The sequence below is a fragment of the Pinus tabuliformis genome, chromosome 2_1 (genome assembly GCF_031772625.1).
Source record: "Pinus tabuliformis cultivar Carrire ecotype Pingquan chromosome 2_1, CPIR1, whole genome shotgun sequence".
NCBI lineage: Eukaryota > Viridiplantae > Streptophyta > Pinopsida > Pinales > Pinaceae > Pinus > Pinus tabuliformis.
Genome location: NC_142299.1, coordinates 757,879,199 through 757,900,692, shown reverse-complemented (window position 1 = coordinate 757,900,692; position 21,494 = coordinate 757,879,199). Strand labels below are relative to the sequence as shown.

General features: G+C 37.6%; 1 protein-coding gene across 1 annotated transcript in view; it reads right to left on the bottom strand.

Moving 5' to 3' along the window:
• PES1 (Esterase/lipase/thioesterase family protein) overlaps nt 1-19,285 on the bottom strand; it is a 774,423-nt gene extending 755,138 nt beyond the window's left edge. Inside the window, exons 1-2 of the mRNA XM_089403248.1 lie at nt 19,268-19,285; nt 18,073-18,208 (exon numbers count right to left, since the gene is read on the bottom strand). The gene's annotated coding sequence lies outside the window, so the exon portion shown is untranslated. The remainder of the gene's footprint in view (nt 1-18,072; nt 18,209-19,267) is intronic.
• Between the last annotated feature and the right edge of the window lie 2,209 nt (nt 19,286-21,494).

Below are 21,494 nucleotides of genomic sequence, written 5' to 3'. Positions count from 1 at the left end.
GAGAAAGGATTCATAACCCTATATAATATTATTAATGAATATTATTATATATAATATTATATTAATATTAAGGTTTAATCCTATTCATATTACCAAAAATAATTTAAGAGAGTCATAAACTAACCAATATGGAGATTAACAAAAAAAATTAATTAATTAATCTATAAATAAATAAAAATAATTTTTTAGGAAGAAAGCGCAGGAATCTAGCATCTGTTGATACTCCAGCCATCATCTCTATTTAAATTAACAAGTCTTTTTTTTCAATTTCTAAGGCCTCTCTAAATTTACGATAATGAAAATGGTCAATCCTCGCAATGACCTTAGCCTCTTCAATGGAGATGTGATGATTGGTTTTTTCTGCATGCTCTACCAAAGCGGAGGAGCGAGACCTTCCATGCCTGATGTCGGCAGCATGTTCACAAATCCTTTGGTTAATGGATTGACCGGTCTCACCAATATAAGGAGCTCAACAAGAACAGGGAATGATATAAACACCCTTCTAATCCTTGGGGTTAATCGGGTCCTTAACAAAATGAAGAGAACTTCATATAGTGTTAAGAGGTCTAAAAGAAGAATGAATCTCATGCTTCCTCAAGATCCTAACAATTTTATCCGTGGTCCCTTGAATAAAGGGAAGATGAACACCGGAAGACCAATCCTTGGGGTTAATCTTACTCTTAGGACCCTTTTCAGCATTTTGAAAATCCTTAAGACCTTGAGACCTACTATAACCATTCTTATTAAAAACTTCCAGGAGGTCAGTTTTCTCATCTTCAAGGTGATTTTCGTCATAAACTTGCAACGCCCGCCGAAGTAGCTAAGGTGTTGAGAACGCCTATCTTTTGAGCAGGAAAATGATGGGAGCTAGCATGGAATTAAATTGAATTTAATTATTTTAGAGAGATGTTACAATGTTTAACATTTTGACTTAGTCAAATTAAAATTAAAATATAAAATATAAAATTTTCCAACCCATGGTTTTTCCTTATCATATTTTTAATGTATGGTTTTTTCCCATGGTATTTTTCTCTAATGTGAGTTATTTAAAGGTTAATATTTAAACTAATCTAAATTCATTTTAACTCTACATCTACCAAATGCCAAAAAAAATCAAATCTCTTTTCACTCTTAAAAAATCTACCTCAAAAAAAATCCCTCTTAACACATAATAAACTTACAACTAAAAATAAATCTAAACTAATTTTTAAATTTAAAATTTAAAATTTATATTTCAATTAAATTGTAAAAATAAATTAATAATACATTGCATTTAAAAAATAAAAATCCTCAAAAATCTTTGCTTTTCTGAGCTTTTTTCTTTCAATCTTTGATTTTTATGATCTTTTTCGTGCTTTCTTGATTTTTTTTGCATAGAATCTTTTTTGAGCTTTTGTGCTTTCTTGACTTTCTGTGCTTTCTTGATTTTCCATTGTTTTGTTTTCTGGTTCAGATCAACGGTTGAAAGTGTTTCATCTGATCTAACGGATCAAAGTAAAAGTGTTGACGAAAAGTTGATGCATAGGAAAGGCCTATCGGCCTAAAAATATAATAAACATATCATTTTAAATAATATTAAAAGAAATAAAAATATAATAATGTCTTAAATAAGTTGAATAAACAAAAAAATATAATAAGAAAATAAAGAAGAAATTACAGCTCCACGACATCTTACGACTTCTAAATAAACATTCAATATTATAACTCTAAAAATAAAGGTGAAGTTAATTGACCACATTAATTAATTTAGAAGATAAATTAAATAAATTATTTTTTATCATTTTTTTAAACGAGTTGTTTTTAGTGAAATTTTTTTGAAATTTTTTTGATAGGTTTTGTAGTCTAATTTCTCTAAAAACCAATAAAAAATTATTGAAATCACAAGTTTAATGGGCGACCCCTACACAATCCAAGTGCCGGTGAAGTTAATTGTCCACATTACTTAACTTAGAAGATAAACTAAATAAATTACTCTTTATCATTTTTTAAAAGAGTTGCTTTTAGTGCGATTTTTTGGAAATTTTTCTGATGGGTTTTCTGATCTAATTTCTCTAAAATCCGGTAGGAATTTATTGAAATCACAAGTTTGAAGGACAACCCCTACACAATTCAAGTGCCTTCAAAATTTTTTGGGGTGCCGAATCCATATACAGTAAAAAAACTAGTTTAAATAACACAAATTAAAATTTTCCCCCAAATTTCAACACCCAAAAATTTAAAAAAATCACACTAAAAACAATTCATTTTTAAATATATTTTAAATCCAAATATCATTGGATTCTGAATTTCCGTTAAAAAAACCTTGCACGTTACCGTCAGTGAAAGCCCATGTTGGAAGCTGAAGTGACAATATTGTTGTTCCTATCACTAAATGATTCAAAATTTCCTCCGAAAAACCTTTTATTTTTAAATAAATTATTACTTTTATTAAGAAGATTTTTGGCATAAATCACATGTAGAAAACCTTTTTCGACGCGTTTTGAAACGCGTCGACAAAGGTTTTCTACATATGATTTACGTCGAAAATCTTCTTAATAAATTATTAATATTTAAAAATAATTTTTCCCGGCTGAAAGATTATAAACCTTCCAATTAATTTTGCATGTTACTTGCAGCCAAAGCCCATGTTGGTGTTAATTTAACAGTGCGTAGCAAGATAAACAAATATACACAGCAAATAAACCATACGGAGAATACACAGCAGATTAACGTGGTTCACCCAACCAATCTGGGCTACGTCCACCAAACATAGGCATCGACAATTCTTTATTATCAAACAGGAGATTACAAAATAATATTTTCCTCACAAACTCTCACCACAAACAATCCGTATGGATACCTGTTTTATAGCTAAGAGAATCTAACTGCCTCATAAATCCTCTCACATCAAATATAGGATGCATTAACTCTCTCCCAACAACCTGGAGCTAATCTAGCAACAAATTCCTATTGTTGTCACACACTGAGATTTTTGCCTATTTTTATAAAACAGAAAATCTCAACAATCTCCACCTTGACAACAATTAGCCTGATACCTTGTTTGTTTATTATTTTATCTTTTCTTCAAGCCAAGAGAAGCCAAACATCAACGTAGCTTCTCTAACAAAACTGGTTTCGTGAACATGTCTGCACAATTCTCCTTTGTATGCACCTTTTCAAGAGAGACTCCCCTTTCAGTGATAACCTGTCTTACAAAATGGTACTTGATCGGTATATGCTTTGATTTACTATGATAGGCCGGATTCTTAGCCAAATGTATTGCACTTTGACTGTCACAAAATAACTTGATGTTGTCCTGCAGCCTACCAAACTCACCAAACAAACCTTTCAACCAAACCGCTTCTTTGCAAGCATGAGAAGCAACAATGTATTCTGCTTCAGTAGTGGATAAAGCAACAATATTCTGCAACTTTGACATCCAACTAATTGCTCCACCTGCAAGAGTAAAGACATACCCTGATGTTGACCTTCTCTTATCCAAATCACCTGCAAAATCGGAATCAACATATCCGCAAACAAATTCACTACTCTTATTGTAAGTGATACAATAACTACTTGTGCCTCTCAAATACCGAAGCACCCATTTCACTGCTGACCAGTGTTCTTTACCCGGATTTGCCATATACTTGCTGACAACCCCAACTGCATGTGAAATATCTGGTCGCGTACACACCATCGCATACATTAAACACCCTACTACATTAGCATATGGAATTCGAGACATAAATTCCTTTTCTTCATCTGAATTAGGACATAAACTCGAAGAAAGCTTGAAATGGGAAGCGAAAGGGACTAACACAAGCTTCACATTATTCATACCAAACTTCAAAAGTATTTTCTCAATATACTTTTGTTGTGATAGCCATAGCTTACCATTGCTCCTGTCTCTGAAAATCTCCATGCCCAAAATTTGTCTTGCTGCTCCTAGATCTTTCATATCAAATGTCCTTGCCATCTGAGCCTTCAACCTGTTGATTTCTTCTAGCTTTTGCTTGCCAAAAGCATATCGTCAACATACAATACTAAGATAATGAATATGCCATTTTTAAATTGCTTAAAATAAACACAATGATCATATTCACTTCTAACATATTTCTGACTCAACATGAAAGAATCAAACTTCTTATACCACTGCCGAGGCGACTGCTTCAGGCCATATAATGACTTCTTGAGCCTGCAGACAAATTTCTAATTGTGATGCTGAACAAACCCTTCCGGTTGTTCCATATAAATTTCCTCATCTAAGTCTCCATGTAGAAATGCAGTCTTAACATCTAACTGCTGCAACTCTAAATCAAGCAAAGCCACTAATGCTAACACAATTCTAATTGAAACAATTTTAACCACTGGTGAAAAAATCTCATGAAAGTCAATGCTGGCTTTCTGAGAAAACCCTTTTGCAACCAGCCTCGCTTTGTACCTGTCTTCCGTATCATTCACACCCCATTTCAGCTTGAAAACCCATTTACACCCTACAATTTTCCTGTCTTCCGGAAGCTCAACCAGATCCCATGTGCCATTCTTACTTAAGGCAATCATTTCGTCCTTCATGGCTGCTTTCGACTTGTCACTTTTCGAACCTTCTATTGCTTCCTGACAGCACAGAGGTTCATCGTCATTAGCAGTAAATGCAACAGAAGTGACATAATCATCATACCTTCTTGGTGGCCGTTTGATTCTTGTCGACCTCCTTAAGGATGTTTATGGCGCTTCCTCGATTGGCTGACTACCATTTGTAGGAACTTCTTGACGATCAGTATCTGAGACCTGTTCATGATCTATACCTGAACCCTGTTCATGTTCTGATTCTGAAACCTGTTCATGACTAGTGTTTGAAATATGGTCATCATGACTATCATTAGAAATGCTATCAAACTGAATGTGCTAAAAGTCAGATACATCATCCTATTTCAATCTACTATCTACATCTAACTGTACAAGAGAGGATTCATTAAACTTTACATCTCTGTTGATGATGATTTTGCGGGTAGTAGGATCCCACAATCTATATCCCTTTGTTCCAACACCATACCCAATAAAGATATACTTTTTAGACTTTGGATCTAATTTAGTTCGCTGATGTTTAGGCACTAGAGCATATGCATCACAACCAAACACTCTGAGTTTAGAATAGTCACAAGGGTGTCCTTTCCATACCTCTTGAGGAATCTTACAGCCTATCGCCATTGATGGAGATCGGTTTATCACATAACAAGCTGTTGCCACCGCTTCCGTCCACAACTCCTTTTGCAACCCGGCGTTACTCAGCATACTCCTTGCTCTCTCTAGAAGAGTCCTATTCATGCGTTCAGCAACTCCATTTTGCTGAGGAGTATAAACCATGGTCTTATGTCTCTCGATCCCCGCATCCTTGCAATAGCTGTCAAACTCCTTGGAAGTAAACTCACCACCATTGTCAGTTCTTAAACATTTTATTTTTCTACCAGTGCTGTTTTCTACCAATGCTCTAAACTGCTTGAAAACCAAGAGTTGATTTAACAATCAGAATAAGGTCATCTGCATACAAAATAAGCCTTATAAAAAACTTGCCCAAATAGATACCATCACCCCCTTGTGAATTTAACCACTCCTCAAGCTCGTTGATACATAAACCAAAAAGGGTAGGAGACAATGGACAACCTTGCTTGACCCCGATATCGTTTATAAAACTTTCAGAAATTCCTACTGAAGTTCTAATTTTGACTTTCACCTCTTCATACAACCTATGCACAGTTGCTCTCAAATGTTTAAGAACCCCAAGTTCCTTCATTCTGTGCCAAAGCTTTTCCCTAGAAACCGAGTCAAATGATTCTCTGAAATCAACAAAGCAACAAAAGGCTTCTTCCTTTTTTTCCCAAACTTTTTCAATGATGTGCCTTAAAGTTATACAATTATCGACTGTGGAATGTTTAGGTCTAAAACTTGCTTGCCTTTTAGCACACTTATCTCTTCCTTTTGCCCACTTGCTAATTTTATTTTCTAGCATCCTTCCAAATAGCTTTGCAAACAAAGAGTTTATGTTAAAATTGACAACTAGGGTCAAACTCCATGTGGGTCATCTTATTAATGGAAGCTGATATGTTTTTTCAATCCCTCTCATCCAGAGGTGAGGATTGATCTAAAAATCATCCGATTTCGATAAGTATTCATGGAGATATGAATTTATTTGTGTTAGGGGACAATTTGTCAAGGTCGGCGAGCAACCAAATAAACCCCACTTGTGCTCAATGTTTTAGTATAAATAGAGGTGGCCTTCAAGTCATTTTAAACACACTTGGGATCTCTTCCTCTCTACTTGTCTTTGGGTTTTAGTAGGAGGAGATATCCTAAGGGATAACGCCGTCCTAATCTAGAGGGCAGAAGCCGGAACTGTCGGGAATTGCCGGAACAGCCGAAACTACTGGAACTGCTGGGAACTACCGGAACAGCCGATACTACTGGAACTGTCGGGAACTGCTGGAACTATCGAGAATTGCTAGAATTGTTGGGAATAGCTGAAATTTCTGGAATTGTTGAAACTATCGGGCCTTCTAGGAATAGCCGAAACTGCCGGGAATAGCCGAAACTGCTGGGAAAAGGCGAAACTGCCAAAACAGCTGGGAATAGCCGGAACTGCCAGAACTGCCGGGAACTACTGGAACTGCCAAAACTTCCGGGAATAGCTGGAATTGCTGGAACTGCGAGGAAAAGCCGAAACTACCGGAATTGCCGGGAATATCCAGAATTGCCGGAACTGCCGGAATTGCTAGGAACTGTCGGCACTACTAGGAATAGTCGAAATAGCCGGAATTGCTGGAACTTCCAAAACTGCCGGGAATAGCCAAAATTTCAAAAAGTATCGGAACTACTGGGAATAGTCGTAACTACTGGGAATAGCCGGAATTGCCGAAACTGCCAGAATAGCCGTAGTATCTGTCTCCGAAGGAGAGCAGCATGCAAGGGACAATTAAATAACATTGGGACAGTTGTATGGTACTTAGTAGCAAATACACCAAGCATGTAATGTTATAGCTAGCATGCAAGGGACAGCTAACATGCAACAACAAGCATGCTAGGGACAACAAGCAAGCAAGATGCAGCCAGCACATAGGTTAGTATGGAAACATGGTGCAACAATGGCACATAATGCAGTATAGTGATGGGTATAGTCATGATTAATGAAACATGATGAGATGCAGCATAGTGATGATGGGTGCAGCATGGTGCAGCACGGTGAGGTGCAGCATGATGACGAAATGCAACACAACGATAGGTGAAGGAGTCACCTTGGAGAATCAGTTGAAGCACCTTGTCTTCAACTGATCTCATGTATCATCTTCTTAGAGATGATCTATGATCTTATCTAGATAAGTCAAAGTGTTGACTTCTTTTGTAAACGTACTATCTCTCTCTCTCTCCTAGACTATTGAAGAACATATAAGAAGAATTGATCAAGGGTTTCCCCACATTGGGGTTTGTCCCTGGCTAGAGCCATATCTTATGTCCTCTTGTCTTGGTTTGTTTTCTGCGATTTATGTTTATGTTCTATCTACAGTTTACTTTAATGCTGATGTGATTGTTAATCTAGAAAAGATATTGAGCTAACTGTGAAAATTGAAATAAATTGCTCTATGTATAGAACATACCTAAAATTAACATGGTATCAGAGTTGAGGTGAAGACAATGCCCAAGCAAGAGTGAAAGAGCAATCACCGAAGATAGTTGGGAAAAGATAAAATGATCAGTGGATTCCTCATCCCTCTTTAAATTCATCGAGGGTGAAGTCGAAGCAGAGAATATTATCAAAATGGCACAGCAGAAGTTTCGGATGGCCTACCTAAAGATCACTTCATTAGGAAGTTCAGATCTAAGGGTGGAAGGAAAGGTAGATGGCTTGGTTGCAATAAGTTCGGCCATTATGCGAAGGAGTGTCTGAATGGCAGAGACACATCTCTTGATGAAGATAACAATCATTCCAGGGACATCTTCAATGATCAAAGGAATGGCAGGTAATGCAGGTCATCAAGGAAATAGCTGACTCTTCAAAGAAAGCAAGGAACCCTAGGTATGAAGAATCAAATGTTGTTTTTGATAAGATAAAGAAGTGTTATCTTGTAGTGGCCCTCTCCTTCAGATTCTTTGGGAATATGGCTTATTGATTAGAGTGCTTCAAGGCACTTTATCAGATAGTAAGGTGCACTCTCTAATTTGGTAGAGATGGAAACAACCGGGGATTATACTTGGAGTCGATGCCACCTATCTCAGAAAGGGTGTAGGGAATGTTACCCCTCAATTGAATGAGGGTAACTCGATTCATTTACAAAATCTCTTTTATGTACCTGATCGCTAGAAAAACCTAGTGTCCATTTCAGCAATGGAAGTCAAAGATTACAGGGTGGTACTCATCGATGGAAAGGTACATGTTAAAAAATAGATTTTTCAAAGATGCTTTTTCTCATGGGTTCAGGGTTGGAAATTTGTACCAAGTTGTAGGATGGTCCATTGGGGATCATGTCTATTGACATATCACATCTATAACACCAGAGGTCTACCTATGGGGCCCTACCCGATGTGAGTCAGATGGTGATAGGGATGCATGAATTCAAAAAGAGCATGAAAGTACATGTCTGAGATGTACCGAAGGAAAATCTTACAAGGGGACCATTCCCCTCATGTAGCAGGTCCATAGGTTTGGAACAACCAGAGGGGTTTAAGATTCATGATTAGGAATATCACGTATGTAGGTGGAAGAAAGCCCTTTATGGCTTGAAGAAAAACTCCCCAGGCATAGCATGAGAGGATTAATAGTTGTTTGATGACACTAAGATTCACTAGGAGTGAAATCGATCCAAACCATTACCTGAAGGTTGTGATGATAGACCTCTCATACCGGCACCATATGAGGACAACCTATTTCTAACAGGTACAGACCCTCTCATTTGTAGAAGTAAGAGGGAGTTGGATTCCAGATGTGGAATGATAAACTGCATGCCTGTAACTACCTCGAGGGTCTTAACTTTCAGAAGTTATATGGTAGTGATGTCGGACCAGATTTGGGAAATGACTCTGAGTTTCATAAACTCATTCGTGTTGATGTTCTTAGTGAACTTACATCTGGACATATGTTTTGCAGTTAGCATGGTGAGCTCATATTTGGTTGAGCCTCACTGGATTGGTGCCAAGAATCTTCTGAGATATCTTCGGGGCAAAATCTCTCATGGATTGAGATACATTGCCAGAAATATGAAACTGCATGATTATTCGAATGCTGACTAGGCAGGCAGTGTGGAGGATCACTAGAGCACTTCTCAGTGCTGGTTCTCTTTGGATTCTGCTTCGATATCATGGACGAGCAGGAACCAGAAGTCGGTTGCTATAAGCACCGCCGAGACCGAATACATAGCTACGAGTATGATCTCGTGTGAAGCTGCATGGTTGCAGAAGCTCTTAAGTGAGTTTTTTGTACACATGATGAATACCACTGAGATTCTCTATGACAACCAGAGGGGGTGTTCGATTATTGAGGAATCCCGTATTCGATGATTGTTCCAGCAGATAGACATCAAATATTGCCTTATCTGGATATGGTAAGTAGATGAGCAAGGAGGCTCCATAACATTGAAACTGATGTACAAGTCGCAGACATTTTGTCAAAGCCCCGGGGAAAGGTCAAATCTGTGACTTTCCCGAACGACTTGGAGTCATTGAGAGACTTTCTTATAAGGGTCCTGCATGTTGCATGCATTGAGCTTTGGGAGATCTGGGGGGGCTTGGGGTACTTACTGGAGCAACACATGACCACAGGGCGACTCACCCTCCCCTGGTGGTGCGCTATGTACAGGATGATAGGTTCAACCTTCCCCTGTGATACCTCGTGGAGACTGTGGAACATGATGATTAGTTATCCCGTGGCAACTGTGAAACAAGATGATTAGTTCTCTTGTGGGCTGGGATGATTAGTTCTCCCGTGGTGACTATGGGGTAGGATGATTCGTTCTCCTGTAGACAGGATGATTAGTTCTCCTGTCGAGGCATCCTACCCATGCAGTCTGGGACTCATGGGAAGTACCTCGCATCTGATCAATGAGTAGGGAAAAGGGGTTAGGGAGCATAGTAGTACTATTTATGGACACATCGATGTATCTACCATACTCCTAATGCTAGGATGACCTCCATTGATCTGGAATCAGTATGAATGGTTTGAGACACTCTCTTGTGATATTGATCTGGGATCAATAAAACTGACTTCGGGCCAGAAAGAGTGATGTGACCCACTCTCTTTAGATGAAACTGACTTCGGGTTAGTAGAGAATGGTACGAGACATTGTCAATCAATTATTCTTCTTCATGGTTTAGCAAAGCAGAGCTCAGCAGATCAAAGCAATGTAGGGTACTGATGGCAGAAATAGTACAGTCAGACATATGGATCAACAGATGGAGTTCTCCCTAGTTGAGAGGGAGTGTTAAAATTGGAAACTAGGGCCAAAATCCATGTGGGTCATCTTATTAGTGGAAGCTAATTATTTTCTTGGATCCCTCTCATCGAGAGGTGTAGGATTGATCTAAAGATCATTCAGTTCCGATAAGTATTCATTGAGATATGACTTTATTTGTGTTATGGGACAATTTGTCAAGGTCGGCCAGGAACCAAATAAACCCCACTTGTGCTCAACGTTTTAATATAAATAGAGGTGGCCTTCAAGTCATTTTTAACAAACTTGGGATCTCTTCCTCTCTACTTGTCTTTCGGTTTTAGTAGGAGGAGAGATCCTAAGGGATAACACTGCCCTAATCTAGAGGGCAGAAGCCGGAACTACCGGAACAGTCGAAACTGTCAGAACTATTGGGAATTGTCGGAACAGCCGGAACTGCTGGAACAGCTGGGAACTGCCGGAATTGTCAGGAATTACCGGAATTGCCAGGAATAGCCAGAATTTCCAGAACTGCCGAAACTGCCAGGAATAGCCGGAACTACCGGGAAGGCTGGAACTACCGAAATTGCCGAAACTGTCGGGAATAGCCGAAATTTCCAGAAATGTCGGAACTGCTAGGAATAGCCAAAACTATCGGGAAAAGCTAGAATTGACGAAAATGCCAAGAATAACCGAAATTTCCGGAACTGCAGAAACTGTCGGGAACTGCTGGAACTACTGTGGATAGCTGGAATTGTCGAAACTCCTAGAACTAGCTGAGAAAAGCCGGAATTGTCAGAATTGCCGAGAATAGCCAGAATTGTCGGGAACTGCCAGAACTGCTGGGAATATCCGAAATTGCCGGAATTGCTGGAACTGCTGGGAATAGCCGAAATTTCCGAAATTATTGGAACTGTCGGGAATAGCCGGAATTGTTGGGAACAGTCAGAATTGCCGAAACTTCCAGAACTACTGGAACTGCCAGAACATCCGGAACTGCCGGAACTACTGGGAACTTCCAGAGCATCTGTCTTCTAAGGAGAGCAACGTGCAAGGGACAACTAACTAACATTGGAACAGTTGTATGGTACTTAACAGCAAATACACCAAGCATACAATGTTACAGCTAGCATGCAAGGGGCATCTAGCACGCAACAACAAGAATGCAAAGGACAATAAGCAAGCTAGGGACAATAAGCAAGAAAAATGCAGCCAACACATAGGTCAGTATGGCAACATGGTGCAGCAATGGCAAATAATGCAGTATAGTGATGGATACAGTCATGATTAATGAAGCATGATGAGATGCAACATAGTGATGATGGGTGCAACATGGTGCAGCATGGTGAGGTGCAGCATGATGACGAAGTTTAACACAACGATAGGTGAAGGAGTCACCTTGGAGAATCAGTTGAAGTAGCATGTCTTCAACTGATCTCGTGTATCATCTTCTTAGATATGATCTATGCTCTTATCTAGATAAGTCAAAGTGTTGACTTCTGTTATAAACGAAGTATCTCTCTATCTCTCCTGAACTATTGAATAACATAGAAGAAGAATTAATCAAGGGTTTCCCCACATTGGGGTTTGTCCTTGGCTAGCACCACATCTTGTGTCCTCTTGTCTTGGCTTGTCTTCTGCGATTTATGTTTACGTTCTATCTGTAGTTTACTTTAATTCTGATGTGATTGCTAATCTGGAAAAGATATTGAGCTAACTGTGAAAATTGAAATAAATTTATCTAAGCATAGAACATACCTAAAATTAATAGTTTATCATGATGGTCTTATAATTGGAGGGATTATTAATGTCATTGCTCTTGAATATAGGTATTTCTAGACTAGTTGTCCAATCTGTGAGGAGCCCCTTGATCCAGGTGGATGTTGGTGGCCACCCACCTATCTCACTTGGACCCCCACAATTGTTTCTTTCAGTTTTTCAGTTTCCTTAATTGTAGCGCAATTTACTATTTTTAGCAATTTTTCGGGTCCTAAACTTCCGGAGCTGTTTTGAGGCCCTAAACAACGCTTTTTTGGAAATATACTACCGCCGACAATTTTTTTTATAAAATCATCTTTTCGTCATAGTATTTGGAGAGATCTTTCCAATGAGGTATCATGCGTGTCAAACGGAGATAATATGACCAAGTCACAACCCCGAGAAGTTGGCTGTCCAATTAACCCCAACGAGGCCCATAAACTCTTAGTGTTACATCTCCTTGGGTTAGGGTTTTGGTTGTGTATGGTCTTCTCCTATTGTTAAATAATAAAAAGGCCTTTGAGCCTCATTGTAACGCATTCCAGAGGCATGTAGCCACCACATCTATTCTTAGAGATAAACTACCATCGCCTGAGCTAGTTTATTTCCATTTCTGTTTGTAAGCATATTGTCATATTTTATATTAATGAAATAAAGTATTATTTCTGCTACATCTCTGTATTTATGGTTATCTCTATAATTTGTTGCATTCCTGTTTAAATCTGGATCACCCCTGTTGTATGATGTTGAAAATTTTGTAATGCGAGGTGCAAGGATCTTTGAACCCCAATTTAGATATTTTGTTTGGATTTCAGCGATTTTTTTTTCCAACACCCAACTTCTTGATACCCATCTATAACTCTTGCACCGTGAAGAGTTTAGTATCAGTGTTGACTAAGGGGGGAGGGTCAACCTTGGGATCCTGCTCATAGAGTTGTCTTGCATAGTCAAACCATTTAGAAGCTGTAATACTATTTCCAGTTTGTATCTTTTTTGGTTGGAGCTCCTTCCAAAACATTTTGGGATTATTTTTCCCAAGGAAGATTAGTTCTTCCCTCCTTGAAACGATGAAATCAACATTTTTCTAGCTTAATAACTGCTTGTAGGCTTTGAGCTTTATGTTATCCTTGTTTGAGTCTTTCGACATTCTCCTTGTCTTTTTGCATTCCTTGTCAAACCAAGCATTAACCGGAAAGAAATTTGTTTCAGACTTCTTAATTTTTTCTCTTTTTCACTTTGCAAGTGTGCATTGAATTAAATGTGTTAATTCATGACTGTGAAGGTCATGAATTGTGATTTTTCGAAGAGCCTCTCTAGCGTCATTTTGAAGGTATTACAATTTTCTAGAGTCAAAAGAATTTTGCCCTATGGGAGATTTTGTTGGACATTCTAATTTTTTGACTCTAACTGTTTCTTTCCAGTCCAAGAGAAACATAAATAAATTGGCTTGTGATTTGATTTTAAGTCCCACCACTGATCTCCAATCAAAACTTTCTCTATTTTCTCACACAAACCATGTGAGAAAATTACATAATTTACTCCACTTGCTCCATTGTAAGTATTGCAAGTGAAATTACCTGACTTTGTCCATCTAGTGAAGCCATTATAAATTACTAAATCAAAGGCTCCACATAGAGTAAGAAATTGTTCACCAAAGAAATTGTAGCCCTTGTCCTCTGAAATTATTTCCCACTAATGATTACTCTCTTCTGTAAGCCAAATAGGGTTGCAATCATATTTACAACGAAGAATGTTAGCTTGCTCACTTATAGCCCTAGAATTGAAATCACTTACTATAAGGACTTCACCTAGCTGCGAATATGTTGTAATATCTACTTTTAAGGCTGCAAATGGATTTTTGTGGTTAAGCTCTTTACCTTTGTAGATTTTTGAAACTTTTCGCACAAAACATTAGGGGAATTTTGAGATCAAAATGAGCCTCCTAAGAAAAATGTACAACCAAAATAAACTTTATAAGAACCAATAATATTCAAGATGATGTCAACCATGGGGATGATTCACCATTTATGGAGTAAAAAAGTAAAAAAGTAAAAAATAATAAATAATAAAACTACTTTTTCAACTCATATTTTCAACTTATCTTTCTAAGGTTTTAATTCAATTTCTCAACCAAGGAGTACCCATATTGCATACTTTCGATGGACCCTGCTATAAGAAAAATGATAAATACATGAAAAAACTTGATTGCAATCACGTTTTTCATATATTTTTCATTTTTCATGTAGTAGGGTCAATCAAAAGTATACAACATGGGTACTTCTTGGACGAGGAATCAAATTATGCATCCAACGAGTGTTTCCGCTTGAAATTTGAGTAAAACCATATGGAGATAAGTTAAAAATACGAGTTGAAAAAATAGTTTTTCTTTCTTCCCTCTAAAATTTGATGATGTAATGTAATCTTATTTTATTATTTCCACTATTATTTTATAATTTCCTTAGGAGATCCATTTTAGACCTCAAAACTCCCCTAATGTAGCATGCGGTAATTCTGATGTGGTTTCCATTTTCTGATATTTTAAACCAAATGAATTGCTTATTTGAGTCTTCATTTTCTAATTGAATGAGAAGACCTTCTTTCTCCCTTACTAAAACCATGATACCCTCATGCCCTTTTCCATTACCTGTTCCCTTGTTCCGCACTGTCATCTTCCAGTATCCTTCAAACATAGGTGTCTTGCACCCTTCATGCTCATGTGTTTCTATGAGGCAAAATATGTCTCTATCTTCTGCAATAGGCCTTAACCCAGGTCTTCATCTCCATGGGTAACCTCTACAGTACCAACAAACTAATCTTAAGGAAACCTAGGTATGACTTGATTGTTATTTATTTTGACATGCAAAACTCACATTTGAGTCTTTGTCCTTGCTTTCCCATATTGACTTTGCTTCCTGATTTCCTGTTGAAGAGTTTGTTGCCTCTTCTTTATTACCATCGTGCTACTCTATTTTGGAAGGAGGTCCAAATCGCGCTATCACAACTTTTCCTTTATAAATCCATGCTCTCGTGTCTTTATCTCTTGCTTCCCTAACCTTTATCCTTTCCTCCCTCCTTTTATAGTTAAATCTTCTTCTAGGAAAATGCGATAACCCTTGAAAAGATACTTCTTACTTAGAATGATATATTTATCACACACGCTAGGCATGATGACTTTTATGGGTCTGGCTCTCTCACCGTTAAACTTACCCACCCTCCATGCTTAGCATATTTGTCCTTGTCATAACAACTTGTCTTTCAAGAAGTCTCTTGCAAGGTTAAGAGTACATTCATTTTTCCCATAGTCTTTTACCCATTTAATAATTATGTTTGCTGCTCTAGTTTGACTTTCCTTGCCGTCTCTATCTTGCATGTTGTCAACTTGAATGTTTGTTTCTCCTTCCTTATTAGCAAAATTGCTAATAACTTGAGCCCAAGTTTTGGAAACTTTGGTGGAATCTCCTTTCTTGTCTTCTCTTGCTTTCTCTTCATGGTTGTCTATTTGGGCAATCATTTTCCCTTTATTATGGGATGATTATGCATTCACCGCCTCTGTAATTTCCACTACAGATTTCTTTATGTTTTGCACATCCACTTTCATGCATTATCATTCTGTCTTCCCTATCAAGAGAGTGTCCTGTAGCAATTACACTTTTTCTTTTAAAACTTTATTTCTTTCTGCTAAAGCCTTATTTTAAGCTATTATCATATCAATTTTATGATTTCTTTCTTACTCTTTAACTTTTAAAACTTCCAACCTTTGTTTTGCATTTAACAAATTTTCACATAAATATCAGATGACCAAATGAGAGGTGTGGATGTGAGACTATATAATGCAAAATCATCAATGATTTTTTCCTCTAGACTTCTTGTTGCCACGTGCTTGTAGAGGGCACTTGTTTGAGTGCTTCTTTCGAAGGGCTTGAGTACTTTCCCTTTTAAACTGTTTTTCCTTGTCTGCTTCCATTTGTTTGAGTAATTCTTGCGAAGGACTCTAGTACTTTCCCCTTTAGACCATTTTTTCCTTATCTGCTTCCATTTTAGACAAACTAATATTCGTTTTAAAATTCTAGTACTTTCCACTTTAGACCATTTTTTCCTTATCTGCTTCCATTTTCCATTTTAGACAGACTAATATTCGTTTTAAAATGTCCCAATATTGTTTGGCATTGACGCAACCTCCTCAACTATCATAGCTTCGTGAAGGCACAACACTGTTCCACTGAACAAAAATACGTTTTAAAAATAAATACGCTGCATATTGACACTGGTATCACTACACTGAAAGAATATGCTTCCTTAACTTGAAATAATAATTCGTCTTTCACGTGATTTCTTACTTTCTACGAACGGCTTGTTTTCAGTTTTCGAAACTAGGACCTGCGGCGAGCAACTTTGAGAGTTTCAGCTTGTTAGCAGTAGGTCAGGTCTCATCTTGCCATCAGGTAGAAGCTGCTTCCTCTCGGAGCTAAAATTCACAAAACCAACGCCTCTTGACATGCCACTGTCTCTGTCAAGATAATTTTTGCTTCTGTCACATCGCCAAATTCACTGAACGCTTCCTTCAAGAATCGGTCAGCCGCTCCCCCGTGAAAACACCTCTGTCACATTTTTCTGCACGCCGAGATTCGCAAGAAAAATGGTTTTAAAAGGTCCTATTTGCCTAGAGCTGATGGCTTGAGGACAGGAACTCTGCACTGCCCTGCCTTGCACGTCTCTGGTCCCCGCTCGTCCTCCCCACACAACTAACTGCCAAAAACCACCAACCGTCACTTACCTCGCCGCCCGCATGATTATGATGATGATTCTGCCATTGTTATTACAAGCGAAGTGGCTAATCCATACGAGACTGATGGAGATTTTCGATTAATTTCTGGGAGTCTGAGACTGATGGAGATTTTCGATTAATTTCTGGGAGTCTCTTTATGATGAAGGCGTGCGCCCCAAAATGGCGCAGAATTAGGGTCACTCATCTTGTCCTGTTTTTGGGCGATCCCCTTTGTAATTGGCTGGATTTGAGATTGCTTAAAATTATTGTTTGAATTGTGATCTCAAACATTTGGGTACGTTAATAATGCAAGTTTGAATAGATTTAGATAGCTTATTATACTTTAATATCGCAATTTCTAATACAAATATTGATTGAAGTTGTTTTCAGGACTTACTTTTCCCAAATTCGTGTAGAATAGACAGAATTAAAGACAAAATGAATACCCTTCATCCATGACCCCGTAAATGATCTTTCATGATAAACTGTATTCGACATGTAAATAATCATTGTGGTTGCAATTGTAACAGAGCATGTTTTGATTGACGGCCAAAAAAACTTGTATATGTTGCCCCCAGGCATGGAATTTGATGTTTCACAGAACTTTTTGGACATATTTTACAGTCAATAAATATTTTAAAATATCAATAGGGACAGGTAAATACAAAATTTAAACAGCAAATTTAGAGTGTAGATATTTAAGTTAACTGTTATACATTCTAATATTTGATTGTAAATATGTAGGTTCAGTCCTTAATTCTGGATAAAGCAATCCCCTCTTCAACGGAGTAAAGTATTGTTTCTGGTTATGACAAGGAGTCATCAATTAAGGATGGTCTGTTATGTTCTTTGTTGGATATTAATGACAAAGCTAATTAATATTGAATTATATTTAATTAGTTAAATATGTTTAGTTCTCAGCAGAGTTTATTAATGTTGTTGAGTTGGAACTTTAAAAATTTCAAATATGGAATATCGTTATTTGAAACTTGCATAGGAAAATATTTGAAACTCATACATCTGCATAAAACTTTAAAATGATAAGAGTATGAAAAAATGAAAAACAAGTTACGGTCATACAATTAAAAATTGGACTTCGACAGATGGAAATTTTTTTGAAATTCCTGGCCTGGTTGCCATGGAAAATTAAGAAGTTACCTTTATTTGGAGTGTATTCTCTGCTGGCTTTTTGTTTCCCTTGTAACTTCCTCTCCACTTGGAGCTGTGCGCAGTATATCGAGAGTTATAACTTTTGGTGTTGCGAATATTGTGAATTCTTGGCTTCAGTATCATCCTGCAATAACTGAAGAAACTCGTCATTCTCAACATATAAACAAATATTCTTGCACGATAAACATCGCCTATTAAATCTAACAAAGTATTTGACATTCTTCCTACAGTACAAACATATTAAATGCAAATTAAAATTCTCAACGTTTGTATAGCTGAATTCGAGAGAAACTCTCTTGTTCATACACCTGCACAAAATTGTGCTGACTTTACAATGAATGCGGCAATGACAAAATAATTTTTTGCGAGAGATATTTTTAAAAAGTGTAGTAAAAAAATTTACAATTAGCTTTGAAAATAATGATTTTTTTGTAACAATAAAATTTGCAGAAATTTTTGAAAATGTGGGTTATAGTTGTCAAATTTCAAGATTTTGGATGTCCCAAAAATTTTGGAGATGCTGAAATTTAAAAAAAAATTTAAAAAAATCAAATTTTATTTGTGGCATCAGTAAACAACCCATTTTGTAAAATAAAATAAATGACTGGATTTTTAACCTTCAACATTAAAAATACCTTCAATCCAGACTGATGTCCATAATAGCAGCCTTTAAATAATTAGAGAACTCTTTTTTTTTTAATACCGAGGGTGACTATTTCGGCTCAGGGATCATTTCCCCTCCCTTAGTCTTTACTGGTTAGGGTTAATCTCTTTATCACATATATGTTTTTTTGATGTCACAGTTTATTATTTTTGTATGATTATATGGGGATATTTCTCATCTCTTGGTTTTATCTCTAGATATGGTAGAAATCATGTATCACAAATCGGCTGTTTTTTCGCCGGACACTTCGAATATGGAAGGATTTTGGTATTTTTCCAATTTTTTTGGGAAGAAACATTTAAATATAATAACTCAGATGTACTCTTATTTTATTTCGAATACATGCACTGGTAGCCAGCGTCTTTTCATCTGAAAAAAACTAGAGGCTTTTCTACCACAAAATATGTAAAATTGCAAATAACATATGCGAATATATTTCATCCTTATTTGAGGAAGCCGAAGAATAAAGTTTGGTGTTTATAAGAAATTGATTTAAACCCTGATAACAAGGAAGATTACCTGATGTAATGCTAATTCGTTCGTATCACTTTGCACTTCTGAAATGCTCTCCAACTCAATAACGCGAATCTCCTCCATTTATCGAACAGGCAGTGGAATATTTAGTTGCAGAAAAGATCAGCTCACAAACTCTTTACTGTAGAGAAACGAGACGAAGATGCAAGAAGGTTTGAACAAGCAAACCCAAAAAAAGTTTAAACCACTACTTGCCAAAATGGGCATGGCCATTTACGTACCAAGTGCCAAAAAATCACAGGTCGCAGGTGGCACGTGGAACAAGATGATAATTCTATGAAAACGATTTTGTCAATTAATTATAGACGTAGTAGTTAATCAAACATCAGCTCTTTTGTTTGAAAGAGCGTAGACAATGGTAATGGGAAACGTTAGAGTATTAAAGAAAAAATTATAGTGACATAATTTGAATGTGACCAAGAAAAAAGGGTGTCAAGTGGTGCAGCAAAGTGGTTTCAACCGTTGGATTAGTCTGCAGCCTTTAATGGTTCAAGAGAGAAAAACGGAAAAGAGGACGAAAAATATTATCATCCATGATGTTTATGAAGATTTTAAAAAATTTTGTGATTGTATTAAGGGTAAAATATTATCATTCATGATGTGTATGAAGATTTTAATATTATTGTGATGGTATTAAGGGTAAATCTCGTATGTACATTTTTGAGTTTGTGGTCCTGTGTCAATCCCTCCGTCAGTGGTAGTGCACTTGCCGAACTGTGAGACCGGACTCATTCATCCAACGGTATCAATCAATCAAGTAACTCCATCAAGTCAAAGGCCTATCCCTTAAGACCTGTCATGTAACCTTCCCTCTTCCCGCACTCACCAAATTGTGGGACGGGGCTCATCCAACTGTGCAGTTTAGATTAGTATAAAAGAGATGTTATTATATATTATTAGTTAGTATATTATAAATAGTGTAGATTTATTTTACTTATAGATGTATTAATTATTGATATGTATATTATATTTTTTTTTGCTAAAGTAAGAGACGGTTCTTCTATTAATTTAGGAAAAAAAATACAAATTATACACAGAATACAACAAACTCCCACCAAGGGAAAGTGTAAACACAGAGGCTCAGAGTTCCACAAAGGGAGAGTGGAGACACTCTAAGAATCGAAAAAAATCTCCGAAAAACAAATACCTAATCTAAAACTCACCGAAAAACTGACACCTAATGATCCCGCGGTCAAAAGTCAACCCGCACGGAGTCCAAGCCTACGGAAAACCTCAAGATGCACGATCAAAACTGACCGTTGATCTAAAACTTCAGATCCAACGGCTGGTGGTCAAATTGCATGGCTTAAAAGCCCGCAGAATAACGCACGATGAAGGCGGTTTACATTTCCAGTCCTCTGCCACGTGTAGCAACCTGAGTGGAATTGCTGGCTTTTGGAAAAAACCGACTTTGGAATAAAAAGCGCTTGATGAAGGTGGTAAACCACTGGTGGTTTTGTCCTTTCGGGCCCACCAACATGCACACCAAAAGGTGGCCGTAGATCTGCCTCCTCCAGATCTGATGGCCACAAAACAAATCAGACCGCACATCCACTCACGGAATACCCAACAAAGAAGGAAGTAAACATTGTTCTCCCCCCTCCACACGTCGTAGGCTGAATGGCATCGCTTGTCATCTGAGAAAACCACAGAGGGCACCCTGAGCAGGTGGTGTATTCCAAGCAGTTATTGACCCCGGTAATTTCTTCCATTGACCTCCGCCGCATTGAACGAGGAAGACCTGGCCGGAAGGGAGGCCTCCTACAAGGAATGCCATAAGAGTGGAGTTGACACTTTGTGGCGCTCGTCTCACAAGGAATCCCTTCTCTTGAGAGTAGATAACTATTGTCATGATTTTTGCCCTTTTTTCCCCTATAAGTACTCTTAGAGAACTGACAGTGCCTATCCCCTGATAAATTGTCTGAAGTGAACGTATTCATCATTGACATGAGATAAAATACCGTCTCTTGAATTTTCCTAAGGGCCCGGGATGAGCATTCCTTCTTCATCCTGTCATCTGTTACCTCCTCCCACCAGCAACACAAGTCAATATGATTGTTTCGAACCCCCTCATTGGCAAGCCAGTCTGCAACTTTGTTGGCTTCCCTATGGACATGCACCAACCTAAGAGTACGTAACACTCTTAGGTGTGATTGGATTCTTTGGTAGACTTGCAGAAGCCGCCAGTGGCTTGAGATTTTCTTAGGTGCAG